General features: G+C 41.5%; 1 non-coding gene across 1 annotated transcript; it reads right to left on the bottom strand.

Moving 5' to 3' along the window:
• Nucleotides 1–16766: 16766 nt before the first annotated feature.
• LOC122214636 lies at nt 16767–16875 on the bottom strand. Its single transcript, XR_006200016.1, has one exon. It is a non-coding gene; the product is annotated as a U6 spliceosomal RNA (small nuclear RNA).
• Between the last annotated feature and the right edge of the window lie 1565 nt (nt 16876–18440).

Below are 18440 nucleotides of genomic sequence, written 5' to 3'. Positions count from 1 at the left end.
TCCATAGTGTGTTTCCTTTGAATTTTCCCATTTGTTTCAGCGAGTTTGATTTTTTTTTTCTTTTTACTGGTAGCCAAAAGCATCCTAATGGGTAGAGTTCCAATCATCAGATAAAAGGATCCAGCCATCTGGTTGCTGAGTCCTTTATTCCTACAAAAACCAAAGTAAAAGTTCAGAGGACACTGAAGCCGATTCCCAGGAGGCAGACCTCAATTTGTGGGAGCCCTATATTTCTGACCCATATCTGCTCCTTTTGGCTGACTTTAGCAGTAAGCAGCGGCCTTGGGACTCAAAGCAGGATGACTGCAGGATGCGGGTAAAGCAGGAAGACTTTGGGAAGTTCTGGGGAGCATGGCTCAAAGTGCAGGCCAGAGATCTGAGTACACAACAGATGTTCCACGCATGTGTGCTCTTGGGGGCGTTCTCCCTTCCACTGGTCCCAACTTTTCTTCCCCATACCTAGACTCCAGAAAGCACATGGTATGTGCCTTTATTCAGAGATGACCGTCAAAACATTTAGCAACTGCTATGCTCAGATGCAGACCAAACAAAACAGAAGGCCACTGCAGTGCTGGGGTAGGGGTTTGGAGGCCCCTGTTTAGGGATCATGGGGAAGTTGGGGCCACTGGGTGGGAAGCAGGTCCTTGAGGTGGGTTCAGGACAGAAAAGACAGAAGATGGATTCTGTGGGGCAAGTGGGTGGGCAGTGAGGACAGCATGTGTTTACCTGCCTGGAGTTAGTTGCTGAAATTTTAACAACTTGTTTGGCCATACTGAGAGGCATACTAGACAATTCTATTCTAATACATATTCCTTTCTATGTGCCTGTGTTTGCTCTGCTAGCTTGTGGACCCCAGAGGCCAGAGGCACTGTGATACCCACTGATTTGCATATCCCCAGCACACAGGCCATCTCAACACTGTTGGGTGAATTGAACAGAGTCAACAATATAAATCCCCAAGACCCATTCTCTTCATCTGGTCCAGATTCTGAATCAAGAAGAATCTGACTGGTCACAGCCATTTTCCTCTGAAACAATTATTTCTTTGGAGCAGAGTTATGGGGAGTTAAGGTGACCTCTGACGGTCCGACCTCCTTCGCCCTGAGATAGCTCAAGATCAAACTGTCTCACCGAGGAGAGCAGATGGCAGAGGGAGCTGGGGGGAGAGGGCAGCCCCCTGTGTCTTGCAGGCTGTGGAGCACGCTGTGCCTCCGTCATCATTAGTGATTCAATAGTTCTCATTTGACTGAGAAAGAGTGCGAAACCCTGCTCCATACAACCTTGTCCTGGGAACTCCTCGAAAAAGCCAGGAATCCCAGGACGTGGACACTGTCTGGTTCTTGAGGGCACTGCTGTGTCCTATTCACCTTTCTTTTCCCTGACACCAATCCTGGCAGGGGCTCCAGGGCCAGCTACTAGGAGCCTGAGCGAGGGAATGAATGAATGAGTGAATGAATGAATGGGGGCACCCTCTTTTGCAAGTAGTTTTGAAATGAAGACATGAAATGAACTTTGGAGTCATAGTAATTTGGGTTCCCATCCAGGTTTTGCCACTTAAAGCCTATTGAATTCGGGCAAACTCCTTAGTTTAGATAAATTTCTGTTTCTTACGTACAAATAGATATAATTAAACCAACACCAACGGCTCACAACTCCTGTAAAGTGCCCAGTATAACACCCAACAGTGCCTAATGAATTGTAGCTACTCCCCTTCTATCATCATTTTCATTTTTTTCTTCCTTTCACTTTCCTTGTTTTAATATTATTATTATTATCATTATTACTATTATTCTTAAACTCACTACCCAGAGATACTCTTTGAATGTAATAAACTGCCTGGTTTGAGGTTTGTTTCCACCCCCCTCTCCCGCCACCTAAATAATATCTGGATAAATCAGCATAAAATTGTCTCTCTAAACAGTCTTTGCTGTCCATTTATGGCCACTTCACTTGCATCCACTAAGGGGGAAGAGCTATTGGAAACAAGCCTAAGAAAGCATGTAATGTCTAAATACAGTGGGTACCTACTTCCGGCGATCTGCCTCCTAATTTTCACCGGGCACTTATGGTGTGCCAGGCACAGTGCAAAGCTTCTTACTGTTCTTATCTCTTTCCTAATCCCTATCACAACCAGGGAAGTGGGTATCAAGGTAATCTTCAATTTACAGATGAGGAAAGCAAGGCTCAGAGAGGTTGAATGAGGAGGTCAAGGGGATGAGCGCGACACAGCCAGCATCATGAGCATGCTGGTTGGCTCCCACCTGCCATTCCTTCCTCCCCTTGGGTTTTCAGCCATCAGCCACACCCCTAACTCCAATGAATGACTCTAATTGGTTTAAGCCAATTCTGGAAGTCTTAGCCTTTTTGGACAGTGATTGGCTCAAATAAACCAGAATGTAGGCCATCAGTGCTGGGCATTCTCCTTGCCAATCATATTTAAGTGACTGACTTTTCTTTCACTGGTTGCAAGAGACAGTTCTCCCTCTCCTTCCCTTGCTGGCCCCTCATGAGGAAGCCCAATTACAATCCGCAGCCAGTCTTGCATCCTTGAGGGAACTTAGGGAATCAGTCTGAGGATGAAGCTGAAACAGTAGAGTGGAGAGAAGAGCCAGTGATGTCCTTGAGCCCCTGGACCAGTCAACTCAGAAACCTGCTCTGCCTCTGGACCAATATAAGCCACTAAATTTCCTTTGCTGTTAAACTAGTTTGACGTAGTTTTTCTGTTACTTTCTGCTCAGAAGCAGTCTAAATGATATGTCAAGAATCAAACCCAGGTCTGACCCATCACCAGTGTATACTATCTGCGTTACCCTCTTTTCTGTTTCTCTAGCTCATCATCTTGAAACTCATATCTTTATCGGAAGTCTGGTAGTATCGCTGTGTCTCAGCCAGTCTACAGCATTTCAGGGGCAGTTAGTTTTCCTACCGGAAGGCTAAAGCCCTGGGAGGTAGCTGCTGGGCATGTAAGGTCACTCTTTCAAATGGGTGGCTGGAGGCCACAGAGCAAAGCTGATGGCTATTTGTGGATACAAGGTAATGAAAACCTCTTCTCGGAGTGACTCCAGCCGAGGCAGGCTTTAGAGAAGAGCAGACTTCAGTGGGGACTAGAAAAGCAAACAGACAGCTGCAGTGCCTGCTTATGAGGCCTTGACGTATTGAACATGTAGAAATGTTAGCCTCCTCTAACTACAATCTAATTTGTACAAGTGCTTAGAAAGAATACTGAATTTATCAGAGCTTGAAGTGCAAAATATTAAAAAATAAATCACTGCTAGTAAAATCATAGAGCTATCAGGAGATCCATTTGAAAAGACAGTTAGCAAAGCCAATTTGAGGCACATTCATCAAGCCTTGAAATCATGGAGGCCCCATCACATGGCCTCCCTTCTAGCCAGCCCAAGAGGATCCTAGAATTTAAGGCTAAGAACAGCTGAATCCTGACAGAAATCAGATGATTGGAAATTTTAATAAAAATGTTTGAAGTGGTAAAAGAAAATGTCAGCCCAAGTAGCTGAGATAAAAGGATGATTTTTTGCTTTCCCCTTTCCTGGGCTAGGGTGCACCCATGATGGCAATTGCTCTTGGTCTCCACCTGCAGATTTAGTCATGCCCAAGCTTCTATGCCCAGGTATTAAGTCAATTTCCCAGACCTGAGATCAGGTGACTCTGTGACAGTTTAGAGTTGCCTGCACTGAGTCTCAAATCTTGGCTGCCTGCAATTGAGGGGCCCATATTGATTTCATTGGGAAGCATCCAACCTTCCTGTTACATGGTTTGACCCTTGCAGAGGTTGGGCATCCTAAATTCTGACTGGTCAGTTTCTTTTTCCGGGCCTCCAGCCTCAAAAAAGCACAATCTCTGTGGCCACTGGGCTGACCTACTCCATGGATGTGTGGTGTCACACCCAGGGCCCATCTGTACAGCCTTGTCTGTTTCCTCTGGGCCTTCCCAAACAGAGGGCATCAGGCCAAGACATGGCCTTGTCCTCCTCCTACCTGCCCGAAACTATTTTTGGGATGACCCTGAGGCAGTATATAGCATGACGGTTTAGAGAGTGGTGCTTCTCAAACTGTGTATGGTGAACAACCTGTGTTTTTACTTCCAGTCTGTTACAGAATAAAATGTGGGCTCCCTGTATATATCTAGCATGTATCTTATACCACATGTGACTCACAATGCAAGTCTGACAGCCCTGAGCTCAGCTATTCAGTGAGATATGCCCACTGATCATGCACTTGGATGTCACAGCAATGTCAAATTATAGAAGATTCCCACTGCTTCCTTTCAGTTTCTGTACTTTTCTTGTCACAGACTGGTAATGAACAGTTCTCATCTGCAGTTGGCACTTTGAGTAACATTTATTTACAACAACCTTTCTTAAAATGTGGTCCTTGGACCAGCAACATCAGCATGACCCGGGAACTTGCTACAAATGGAAATTCTCAGGCTCCCTCCTGGACCTCAGGAATCAGAAACTGAGGACGGAACCCACAAATCTGGACTTTTACCAGCCCTCTGGTTGGTTGTGAGGATGTCACACAGCTGGACAGGAAAAAAGAGCTAACAACAACGGGTATATTAGGAGATTTCTTCTATTAGAGCTGTAAGTGTCATTCGAAGAAAATGATTAGGTCTGTCTCAGTGACTACCGAACTCAGTTTTTTTTAAGCTTTGAAATCTCTTGGTTCTTAAGTTAATAAGCAGTGCATTCCACAGAAATATATTCTCATCTTAACATTGGATTTCCAACGTTAATCTTTAATAGATTTAAGAATGAGTGATCTCTTCCATTTTACAGCTTCTCCTCACCCCCCCCCCCCTTCTATCTTTTGCATCAGTTCTAGAAACTCTTCGATAGCACACACACAGAAATGCTGAGAAGGAAGGAGCATTAAGCAAGGGGCGACAAGACTCCCTGAGTGCAAGGATCGTGGAGCCCCTGTCCATGTGTCCCCAGTACCTGATTTGTTGTAGAGGCTCAGTCGATCTTAATGGAATGGATAAATCGATGAATGGACAAATGGAAAAAAAAAATTTGATAGGCTAGAACTTTGTGAAAGGATGTTCTGATTAACTGACTTTCTGATTAATTGGCAAATCTTTCACTTCCCTGAAAAAGTACATTTTGTTTTTCAACTAGTTTGAGTGAAGTTTTATTCATTGCAACCCAAAGGTCGCCTGCCTAAAAGACAGCTCCATTCAAGTGTAATACATTCAAATTACATCTCTTCTAGGGGACGTGTTGCCCAGGTGTCTCAGGTCAATATAAAATAAAGAATTTCATTTTGGGGAATTTTATTATTGAAAATGAATTTTATTGAAAACCACAGTCCGAGAAAAGCAGATAAAAGGATTATAGCCCATGAAACATGGTAAACATATGCTACTATTTTGGGTGAAATATGATTATTTTCACTATTAATACTTAAATTAAGCACACCCACATTTGGCATTACCATGAGCATAATTGGTAAAAATTGTTCTAACGAGAAGCTCAGAATTGTTCAGGTAGGACTTATCAAACAGAAAGAGAAAAATTAAGCAAAGGAAAATCATATCATGTAAAAACAAATGAGAGAAAAGTGCAAAACATCCAACAATTAGTTGGTGTACACAGGGCCAAGCCGTGGGGATGATGTGTTCACAGATATTGACTGATCCTCTGTCTGAAACTTCACTGGCACAACACGACGACACCCGGTCAGTTTGAACTGTTCAGTCCTAAACTGACTGAATTGACCAGTCATTTGGAATGCCTCGAGACTCTGTCTATAATGTGTCTGTTTTGCATACGGTGCCTCTCCTGCTTTAAGAGAATCTTCACACCAGAGACTCCCCGACTTAACGGACAATAATGCTTGGTGGCAAAACACAAAGTTAAGGAGACCTACAAGCACCAACAAGAAAGTTCTGGTATCTGGAGCTCTTTTGTGATCCCCGTCATCCCATCCTGGAGAAATGGAAGATCTTTTCCAAAACAAAAACGTTGAAGGGTGATCTGAGTTCAAATCTTAACTCGCCCTTTTTAGACTTACTGTTGCCCTCTGTGAAATGGGAATAATAATAATAAGCCTTTTTATTTCTGCTTTGTTTTGTTTTCTGAAGGCTTACATAAGCTAGTGCACGTGGAACACTTATTGTCCCGCCTGGCTTTCGTATTAGTTACTCCTCATCAAGCATTAAGCATAGAGTCTTGAGTTTGCCCCACGATAGCTCCCTGGGATTAGCTATTTGAGTTAACACCCAAAGTCAGAGATTAGATGACTCATGGCAAACTCTTCACTCCAGGGCTGAGTCTGCATCACACTTCATGAGCTGGTTGTGAAGGACATGATGCTTTTCCCACCCAAAAACATATCATCTCTGGAAATATTCCAGTTGATGACCATGAAGCAATAGTAGCAAAAACAGTATTGGGCTCTGCAAAGAGCGACAAACTAAAGAGAATTCCAAACTCATGCCTGCCAAGTTTTCCCTTATTTGGAAGTAGCCCATGTGAAATTCTAGAACTCTCCACAGGTCACTCACAGTCTGTCCATTAGCTTTCCTGTTTGCTGTCTTCTTGTCTACTTATATCAACTCCTCTTAATATTTAAGAACTTTTCAGGAAATTCAGTTTTAGAAAGACAGCAAAGGAGCTTTGAATTGGCAAAAGCTTCACATTTCAGAGGTGATACTAATCTAAAGAAACACACTATTATCTTAGTAATTTCCAATTGTTCCTGGAAGCATTTTACTGCAGAGACCACTGCCAGCTATTAAGTAGAGGAGACTCGTTTTGGTTGCCAGAATTAGCTGAAATTAAGATCCTTTGACATCTTCTTACAGAAAAAAGTCAGTTTCAGTACAAACAATTCAGAATTTAATAGATTGTGACAGGTTATAAAATCCTATGCATTTGAAAGAAAAGCTTTGCTGGTGGAATAATGTGTTTCTAATTTACACATAATAGGCCCATGAAGCTATGACTAGAAGGACATTAAAGTAATGAGGAAATTCCAGTTATAGACACTTTCTGTAGAGATCTTAAAGATTATGATTAGGGCAGTCATTTTCCCAAGTGCTGCGTAGAGCTCAACCCAAAATGAAGGTGGCCAGGACAAAGAAAGAAGACTGGAAAGGCAATGAGCCTCAGTGTCGAGGGTAGGGAAAGCATTTGGGGGATAGATGCTCAACCCAGAGGTGGAGGATTGTGTTAAACTTAATAAATGCTGTATGTACTGAATACCGACAAAGGCCTAGCGCTGGATGCTTGTTGGTGAATGAGGAGGAATCAACAACGACGTGAGCCATAAGAAGGGCCAAGAAATTTTTGTGGATAAAACTCTTTACAAGAAAAAAGAATTCTACTTTCCTGCGATTCTTTGTCCCGAGAGTCGTCCAGTCCACCCCATGGATGACTAACATGACATAAAATGGATCCCTTAAATACCTTCCTTATTTTAAGTCTCATTGCTACTATATAATTTAAAATGCATACTAAATGGCAAAGAAAATTTGGAGTGTGTCATTTGATATGAGTTTGGGTAGCCGTTCTCCTATGATAAATTGATACAGCGATAGGGGAAGTAGCTTGTGCAAAACAGCAGAGAACATGCTCGCAATGAAAGGCACGTACTTTATTTTAATGCCCATTAGTATTTTTCTGCCCTCTTTTGAGATCAGTTTCTCAGGTATAAGATGATGTAAACTAGAAGAAACTTACTTACTTACTGACTAGAAAATGATTAGACTCTTACTCTGTGATTGCTTCTACTATTGTTTATAGTCTGGGTACTGCATCTGGGATATTATCCTAGGTAATCAACAAATAATGACCACTCGGGTGTTAGGAGATCTGGCAATTTTGCTCGACCTTAAACATTTTCTCCAGTAAGAGTTTCATGGCTCTCTCCTTTTACCTCTCTACCTTTCAAAAATATAGTTTTGAGCATTCTCTATATTCCAGTCATGTTCTAGGCACCCGAGAATGAGATCCCCGTGTTTGGAGAACTTCCATTCTGGGAGGGCGGGTGGGAGGTGGAAGACAGTCAACTCAGAGAATAAGATACTTCTTTGTGCCTCTTTTTACTCATGTGTCATACACTTTAGTGCTGTCTGGTCTGATGGTGTCTTGTCCCTTAGAGGGACCTTTCTTAGCCTTGGTCTTGCCTGAGTATGAAAGAGAGAGAGAGATTGCAAAGGAAGTTGGTGGATGTCATTCTCCCCTAGAACCCTGCCATCAGGGCAGTCTGAGAAGGCGATGGGTTTAAGTTTAAACAATACCAATATAACCACAGAAGAACAGAAAAGGTCCAAATAAAACAAACTAGTGCTTATGCTAGCAGCTTGGCTTCCCCAAAGCCCATCTCCCTCCTTTTTGTTTGTTAACGTTTATTTATTTTTGAGACAGAGTGAGACAGAGCACAAGGGGGCATTGGGGCAGAGAGAGAGGGAGACACAGCATCTGAAGCAGGCTCCAGGCTCTGAGCTGACAGCCCTGAGCCCTACGCGGGTCTTGAACCCACAGACTGTGAGATCATGATCTGAGCTAAGTTGGACACTTAACTGACTGAGCCACCCAGGCACCCCAAGCCCATCTCCTTCTGACCCATTCAAGAGGCATAACATTTAGTTACAAGACACTAATTTCTTCTTCATCCTCCACAGTGAGGATTGTCTTTGTGACACTACATAGCTAGGCAGTCAGGGAAGTTCACCTAGAGAAGTTCACCTAGAGAAAAGACACCCAACAACATTGTTCAGCATCAAATAGATAATATTTTTAACCTTGCAGCTGGTTTGTTGTCTTGGGGTGTTCTGGAATCCATTTCTCTATAACTCTGATTTTCTTCAAGAGATTGTATAACAGAAATTTTTCTCATTCCTATGTGGTCATTGTTTCTCAACCATTAATAAAATTTCCAGAAATAAGGTCAAGAGACCCATTTAGAATGTACTATGTTGTTTCATTGTACACAAGTTTTTACCACAATAACTTGAGAATTATCTCATTATAGGAAGACTAGAACCTGGGGTTTTGCTGTTCTCAACATCCTGAGGACTTGAAAACTTCAACTCCACTCCATATTCAGAAGAACTCCATATTCTTCTGAAAGAATTTTGAACATAAACTGGCATTTTCGGGTAATGAGGGGCTGGAGTTATTTCAATGATTTTTAACATGAAGAAAGAGCACTGGTTTGTGATTGAAAGAAATATAAGCTATTGTCACTGCTTGGGCTTCCAGAAAACCAAACCCCCATAAACTAAAATTTGGCCTCCAGACTGGTCTGTGATCTCTTACAGAGTAGGCCCTTGCACCAGATAATCATATTCATTTCTTTGCAGAACCTTTCACGTGGAATCTTAGATTTGGAAAGAATCTTAATGATGATGTAGTCTTAACTTCACCTGTCCCAAATCTAATATTTATGTTTCTTGAAGGACTAAATGTAGCTATGAATAAATCACTGTTTGTGATACATGAAAAAGGCATAGCACAGATATATGCAATGAGATTCATACAGAGAATCCATGGAGGAACAGAAAGATGCAAAAAGCAAACATTTCAAGTGGCCAGCTGCATATCAGCACCCCATAGTGTGGGAGGTACATACCCAAACTGGCTATTTATGGCTTCACCATGACAATTAGAAGAATGAACACACCTTCTTTTTAACAAGAAGTTCCCAGCCCAGCACATTGATGTTACTTGCCGCCATTTTTCTTTAATCTGTATTTCTTTAAAAAAATTTTTTCTTAATGTTTATTTACTTTTGAGAAAGAGAGAGAGAGATAGAGAGCAAGCAAGCAAGGGGTAGAGAGAGGGAGACACAGAATCTGAATTAGGCTCCAGGCTCTGAGCTGTCAGCACAGAGCCTGATGCGGGGCTCAAACTCATTAACTGTGAGATCATGACCTGAGCTGAAGTCAGACGCTTAACCGACTGAGCCACCCAGGCGCCCCATTTAACTTATATATCTTAAAGGCATCTGTACAGTTCATTGTTTCCGAAATCAATACTTTGAAGTCGTTATTTTGGAAGTATTTCCTTTTGTTTGCTTAGCATTTAACCAAACCTATAAGATACTTAGAAGCAATCAAAGTGAAATCTATAAAATGGCTTCCAGTCTGGTAAGGAATACAAGAATTTTTTTTGCCAATAGTTTCCAAAACTTGTAAAAAAATGTACATATCCTTTGACCCTGCGAATCTACTTCTAGGAATTTATCCTAACACTGCAGATTAAAATAATAAAAATGAGAAGTAATCCAAATGCCCAATACTAGGTATTAAAGGAATTAACACTAGCTTGCTCTAACAAATAATCCCAAATCTCAGTGGCTTCACGCAATCAAGGTTATTTTTCGCTCATGATACGGTTGATGGCCTTCCGTGTAGTGATTTAGGTATCGTGATTCTTTCTATCTTGTAGTTCTACTATCTTCCAGAACCTCAAAGTACTCATCTATACCCCTGCATTCATCCAACAGATAAATGAAGACAGAAAATATAAGGAGGAATGCCTGGATTTGTTATGGGCTGGATATGGCTTACATCATTCTGACCACATTTTATTGGCCAGAAGATGGTCATGTGGCCACAACTAACTGCAAGGGATTGTGGGAATCCTAATCTTCCCCTTCTTGGGCATCATAGACTAGTGAGCGTCTAGCTGATCTCTGGCATGTTAACAGATTGGCTTAATGAAGTATGGTACATCCATAAATGGGACACTTATGTAGCCATTAAAAATGAAGATTCAATGAAGTAGAAGAGATTTACACTATAGTGAATGAAAAAGGCAGGCAGCAAAACATTTAGGTTATGACCTTGACTTTGTCAAAAAATATATTTTACAAAAAAATATATATTTATAAATAAAAATCCTAGAACATATACATTAGCGTTTCTTCCTGAGTGGTGGGTTACCACCTTTTCCACCCTGTGCTTTTCTGCATTTTCTCAGCTTCATACCATGAATATGAACTACATCTTCTAGTCAGATCGGTTGTTAAAAATAACTGTACTTTAGAATAGTGCTCTCCAAAGCAATATAATGGAAATCATACATGCAATTTTAATTAAAAAGAAAAAGGATCAGGTGAGATTAATTTCAATAATACGTTTTATTTAACCTAATCTGTTCAACATTATCATTTCAACATATAGTCAATAAAATTAAAATACTAAAAATTAAAATACCAATGAAACTTTTAATACTTCTTTTACTTATACAGAGTTTTGGGATATGGGTATATCATACACTTACAGCAGATCTTACTTTGGATCAGCCTCATTTCAAGTGCAGTAGCCACATGTGGCCGGCAGCTACTGTATGGGTCAGCACAGCCTGAGAGTGTGCTGAGTGGCAGGTAGGGCAACAGACAGGTAGCTCAGAAGAGGACAACACCCCATGTGAGGGCTGGAAAATGTCTCATGAAAGAGGTGAGTTTGGAATTGGGCCTTGAGGGATATTATTAATAGTACCCTCAATTACCATAATACTGGTAACGCCTAACATTTATTACATGCTTGCCATATGCCCATCACTGTGCTAACCACTAGGGTTTGGTAGAGAGGAGGAACAGACTTGCTGAAGAGGGAGAACACCAGAAGCAGCAAAAGCAGAGATCTAGGGGGAAGGTCAATACACCTGCAAGTATGGGGGGTGGGGTGGGGTTGGAGAGGGATTGGAATGATTCGGCATTGGGCTCTTTGGAAAGTAGTAGAAGAAAAAACAGGAAATCCAGTTGGAACCAAGTTTAGAAGCACTTTGAATGCTAAGGGGGGATCTTCATGCCTACTCAGTGAGAAAATGTGATGACAATAACACAAAACACTCACTAAGCACCCATTTTACTGATAAGGAAACAGGCATAGAGAGGTTAGAAAATTTCCAAAGGTCACACAGTGTGTAACCATGTTTGGCAGAGCCTGGACTCCAACCCAAGCATTTCTGGCTCCAAAGTCGACACCTTAACTGCTCACAAATACCACGAATTTTGGAACCAGAGACCTGGATTTGCATCCCAGGCTCTTCGCTGTCTCACTGGGACTTGAACCAGTTCCCTGAACCCCCAATAGCTTCAGAATCCCCTCCTCTGCCCCAGCTGCCACCCTCATGAAAATGGGCATGTCCCACCAATCTGAAGTATCATTGCATGGATGTGATGACACTGGCGGGAAAGCACCAATTATACTGTCTGGCACAGAATAGATGCCGATTAAGGCTGGTTGCCCCACAAAATACCATGGGGAGCCATTTCAGGCCTTTAGGCAGGGGAATGGGATGACTGGACTTACACTTTAGGGAGATTTATGCTGGAAATACCCATCTTCCTTGATTACTTGGCCGGATGGATTGGAGCTAGGAGAGATGTGTTAGGAAGATATTGCATTAGTCCAGATAAGAGGTAATGACGATCTATGCTGGGACAGAGACAGGGAAATTGCAATCATATTATCTAACTGTAGGATATCAGAGCCAGAACAGGCCCTATGGAGTAGAGAGTCCAGACGTAAATGACTTATCAAAGGATAGATCATGTGACTAGTAAAGTTCATCTCGTTCTTTGGTGCACTGTTCTTACCTTCACTCAGGCAGTGCTGGTATTAGACATCAACGCCAACATTTTTAAACTCTTAATACAAATAACAAAGTATCTCAGTTTTGTCTGAATCATATACTTTCTACTTTTAACTAGCATCTAGGGACAATCTCATGTAATCCTATCACTGTCAACTCTCCCTCACTCCTAAAGGAAGGTAGGGAGACTGGAATCAGAACAATTTCCCCACTACAGATGGGTAAACCAAGGCACAGAGGAAGATGAACCTTATTTCTGGATCAAACTCTCTTACATTTACTTATAAATTATTTTGTTTTTTTTAAATCAAAGTTTGTTTTGGCTTTGAAATGTTACTAAAATGTTGGTACAGGGATGGTGTTTGTAAAATTTCACGCTGAACAATATGTCATGGGAATAGAAGGGCTGACATCTTTTAAGATTATTCAGATTTTAAAGGTTAATGAGTACAGTTCTCTTGAAATCATGTCTATAGGAAGACTTGTGTGATCAACCAGAAATTGGATCTCTGCAGTTGTTTTGTCTTAAATATAGTGAATGAAGGTACATCTTGCTAAGAATATGTATTGAAATGCCATCTCTTTCTGTCTCCCATCCAGAGCGGAGGAAAGAAACCAAACGATGTGTTTCTAGAATTAGTTTTCCTGCCAATGACAAATGGTGAATTCTACCACTGGAGGGCGCAGGAAAGAGCAGATGCTTTTCAGGTTATCGACACTAGGTGGCGCCGCTCTGCTAGTTTTCTTTATGTCTGTTTTTAATTTCTTATTTCTTAAAATTCCTTTGTTTAGCAGCGTTGTTAATGGAGTAGTTTAAGTCATGTAAAGAAGCTTTTTTATTTTTCTATTCTCTTCTTAATACGTCTGTCTGTCATATATAAGTATATGCTTATATAATATACTGATATAAGTATGCTAGGGGAAGTAGAGGTAGCAATTCCTTACAGTGTACAGTTTAGTTCTATTTCGCTCTTGAATTAATTTTGAGGACATTCAAGTATGACTCCAAATTGAGTTTTCCTTTTGGACTGTCACTGTCTCAGATTCTTTAGAATTTTGTTAGAGATTTCACTTCAGTTTGATTTTAAAAGCGACATAATTGTGAACCACATCAGAGCTACCAAAATGTGACATAACTCAAATACTGGAATGAAAAGTAGGTATCAGTACAAGAATTGAAAATGAACTCTCTCATTTGGGTTTATGTAGAGAGGAATTCTCTAGCATCATTTAGTTTATCAGTTGTGTTTCTGAGTTGTACCTGTCTTTGGAGTTCAAATTCCTAACTATAAAAATAAGGAAGTTCCTCTAAATGCCCTCAAAGGTCTCTTTCAATTTGGAACAAATATGACCTTATGAGTTCATACATATAGTTGTGGCCCCTGCCTGCCCCAAACATGATTCTTGAAGCTATCTGCATAAGCTACGATTTTTAAAATCTGGGTAATTCTCTGTGGCACCACAATGTATGTAGTTATGAGCCCCAGCTATCTTTCAATCAATGTTGAATCACAGTGATAATGAAGTGGGCCCATGGAGGAGCAAGCTGAGTGCTCTGGAGAATCACACTCATGGGACAGAACTGGTTCAGAGTGACAGATCTGCCCATTAAGAGACTCTGAGTACAAGCAAAACTAAAAGGCAACCGACAGAATGGGAGAAGATATTTGCAAATGACATATCAGATAAAGGGTTAGTATCCAAAATCTATAAAGAACTTATCAAACTCAACACCCAAAAAACAAATAATCCAGCGAAGAAATGGGCAAAAGACATGAATAGACACTTCTCCAAAGAAGACATCCAGATGACCAACCATCACATGAAAAAATGCTCCACATCACTCATCATCAGGAAAATACAAATAAAAACCCCAATGAGACACCATCTTACACCTGTCAGAATGGCTAACATTAACAACTCAGGCAACAACAGATGTTGGTGAAGATGCGGAGAAAGAGGATCTCTTTTACATTGTTGATGGGGACGCAAGCTGGTGCAGCCACTCTGGAAAACAGTATGGAGGTTCCTCAAAAAACTAAAAATAGAACTACCCTAGGACCCAGTAATTGCACTACTAGGTATTTATCCAAGGGATGCAGGTGTGCTGTTTCGAAGGGACACATTCACCCCCATGTTTATAGCAGCACTATCGACAATAGCCAAAGGATGGAAAGAGCCCAAATGTCCATCGATGGATGAATGGATAAAGAAGATGTTGTATATATATATATGTGTGTGTGTGTGTGTGTGTGTGTGTGTGTACACACACACACACACACACACACACACACACACATATATATATATACATACATATATATACATACACACACACAATGGAGTATTACTCGGCAATCAAAAAGAATGAAATCTTGCCATTTGCAACTACGTGAATGGAACTGGAGGGTATTATGCTAAGTGAAATGAGTCAGAGAAAGACAAAAATCATATGACTTCACTCATATGAGGACTTTAAGAGACAAAACAGATGAACATAAGGGAAGGGAAATAAAAATATAAAAATAGGGAGGGGGACAAAACATAAGAGACTCATAAATATAGAGAACAAACAGAGAGTTATTAGAGGGGTTGTGGGAGGGGGATGGGCTAAATGGGTAAGGGGCACTAAGGAATCTACTCCTGAAACCACTGTTGCACTATAAGCTAACTAACTTGGATGTAAATTTAAAAAAAAAAAAAAAAAAGAGAGAGAGACTTTGAGTCCAACTCTGGCTCCATCCCTTATGGGCTGGGAGATGCTAAACCAGTAGTCAGTAAGTAGGCATTGAGCTTGGTGCTGGGTACCATGGTGGATATGTGGAGAAGTGAAAAGCCAGGCACTGTGTGGCTCACAATCTAGCGGGGCATAAGTTGTCTGTCACTGGGAAGTTGGTAATTATGGGGAGCAAGTACCAAATAAGATCAGGTCTCTGCTCTGATCCCTGCCCAAACTTTTGCCCACGGTTGTCACCCTGAGAAGTGATATGGAGTCACCACTGGGTGGTGGGTGTGGGGCATTCAGCCAAGTTGGGATAGGCAAGAGCAGGGAAGGGCTAGAGAGAGATAATAATGAAGTTGCTTAACATTCACTGCCACCTAGTAGCAAACGTTAGACATCATGAACAAAGGGGTATATTTTCTATGAAATAAAGGAAAGTGACATAGACATAAATATATTAGGTCCCCACAGACATTCACTAGCCTGGAAATGAGTGATATCTGGAGACCTGCAAGGGAGTGGGCAGAAATAAAGTAAAAATCCTTGAGTCACACCATCCTTGATGATGTCCACTGTAGTTGGTAAAACCTCCAGTGTGAGCTCATTAAATCAAATGCTGCATATGGAACCCCTTCAAATGCCATTATTGGCGATATGGGGCCCTTTTCTAAGCCCTTATAAACATAGACAGAGACACTTGTGCATCATTAGGCATGCTATGCCAATCACTCATCAAGACAGAATGACTAAATGGGCTGCTAAACACCATGAAACATATTAATGTTACAAAAAATTTGGAATCATCTTATACTTGATGTCATATAGGCTTTGGAGCACACTGAACAAATTTTCTCACTTGTGCAGAGCTAACTTACTCAATTGAGGAAATGCCTGAACATAGCAAAAACAGAGTAGGCATGGGCCTCCCTGAATCCTGCTACACCTAAAAGTGATGAGCCTGGCATTTCTCCTGGGGCAGGGTTGAGGGGGCGGTAGGGAGACTGGAAATTGGGAGTGAATGGGATAGAACCTGAGTCTGGAGGCTGAGGCAGTAAAATAGGGAAAGGAAGAGGAATGAAGCCACAAACACTCAGGTGAAAAAAGTTCATGAACCAACCTTTGTAAATCAGGAATGGCTCTTTTAGGTTCAACATGGCGGCCACACTGGCAGTCAACAAAGGTGTAGGACTTCCTAGGAATGAGCTGGCCTTCCATCTTCCAGCACTGTCTTAAAGCAGAAATTCCCAAACGGTGTTCCTTAGCACATTAGCACCCAGAGATATTAATGGCTGGGGAAAACAAACACTTCTGCACCACTTTGGTTTAGAAAATGCTGGATTAAACAAAGTCAAGCAAATTTATTTCATGCTTGGATCCTTTAATATACTACCATATATTGTAACGCCTTCAAAGTAGGACTTACCATGTAGGGTTTCCCAGACCTTTTGAGTTCAGAATCTATTTTATTTATATAAAAATATGGAACACTTCACAAATTTGCATGTTGTCCTGGGACAAGGTCCATGCTAATCTTCTCTGCATCGTTTCAATTGTATTATATGTGCGGCCAAAGGAGGAGCACTGGACCTTTTCTGGTTTGTTTTTTTTTTTTTTTTTTTTTTTAATCATAGATTATCTCAAGACACATGTTCTGAGAAACACCTCTTGGGAAACAATATCCTAATTTATTTCAGATTAAATTCTCCTCTAGCAATTTCAGTGTGAAATTTCCAGATAAAAGAAAATTGCCAGAGAAGTGAAAGATTCATCAAACCAACGTTTTGGTGACATGCAAGGAAACCCAAGTGTTCTTTTGATTCACTTATTTAAATTGTTTGTGTGGGTAGTTCCACATTTGAAAGGCACAATGACCCCATGTTTAGATTATTTTTCTCTCAGGCAACTACACTAAATTAGCTTTGCACCCCAATAATTAGGCCTTGCCTAAATGGTGCCACCACCTTGGAACCTGATGTCAATGTGGCTGTCAGTCTAAGCATGGCTATGCTATGAGAATAAGAAGAATAAATACAGTTCCTAATTTCCAAGTCAAAGACAGTGTGAATTGATATTACACAGTAAAATGCAATGAGATTAAATCAATAACATCTGCAATAAGGCATAATGAAGGTAAAATTATATCTCTGGCTTCCTGAACAGCTGTGAATCTATTTTTAATGATCCTCATTTTTGGCAGTCAGCTAACAACTTCTAAAATGTCCTAGAAATTGGATTGTTAAGCAGATGAGCACTGCAGTGGCTCAGAATGTCATTAATTTCAGCTGCCTTATCCATCTGCATGGGCGCAATGGAGGCATCGTGAATTCAGCCCCCACCCACCCCACTGAGCACCCCACTAATCGGGCTTGGGTGGCCCCAGTGAATGCCTGGAAATAGTAAGGCAGGAGAGCTGGGGGGAGAGGGGCTCCTGGAAGAATCACGGGCTGTTGAAATATGGAGAAAAAGGAAAAGTCCTTGCTTCTGTAATGCCAATTGTAGTACATAATTGACTTTCAAGCCTACATTGTGCTATTGGAACCTCATAACCGCCACAGGAACAAGATATTCTAATGGTTCCCTGTTTACCAATGGGGCACTTGGCTTCCATGAGATTACTCTGCCCAGGACTTGGTCAAGGTCATGCCACCAGCAAATGCAGGAGCCAGCACTCAACCCTGGTCTTCTCATTCCAAAGCCAGGACCCTTTCCAAGTCCTCTGCTTGTTGGAATAGCAGCCGTGGGAAAGACACCATGAAAACTTTGAAATTCGGGAAATGTGAACATTTGGGATTATCCATGTTTTTCTTAGCTGCCTGGCACCTTAGTATTTTACTGCAGCTTTTGCCAGAAGCCATGTCTGGGAAACAGTTGATCGCTTTGGCTGATTGTTTTGAGCTCACTTTCCTTCTCCTGCTGGCAGGGGCAGGGAAGTGGGGAGGTGGGGGTGGGTGGTGGGGGTGGCACCCCACGCTTTGCACACAATTGTATTTCCTCCACCCTACCAGCAGATATCAGATTCCCAGGTAAGGTTTACTAGCTACAAGGCTCAGGAGGCCCCAGGCTAAACTGTGTTCCAGAAGATTAAAGCTAAGAGTAGAAATCCACTGTTCAGATCCCCTCTTTGCCTGGGTGAGAGGTGACAGGAGG

Source organism: Panthera leo, chromosome A2, assembly GCF_018350215.1.
Source record: "Panthera leo isolate Ple1 chromosome A2, P.leo_Ple1_pat1.1, whole genome shotgun sequence".
Lineage (NCBI taxonomy): Eukaryota > Metazoa > Chordata > Mammalia > Carnivora > Felidae > Panthera > Panthera leo.
Note: the sequence above shows the minus strand (reverse complement) of the source record. Positions and strands in the feature narration are given on the sequence as shown.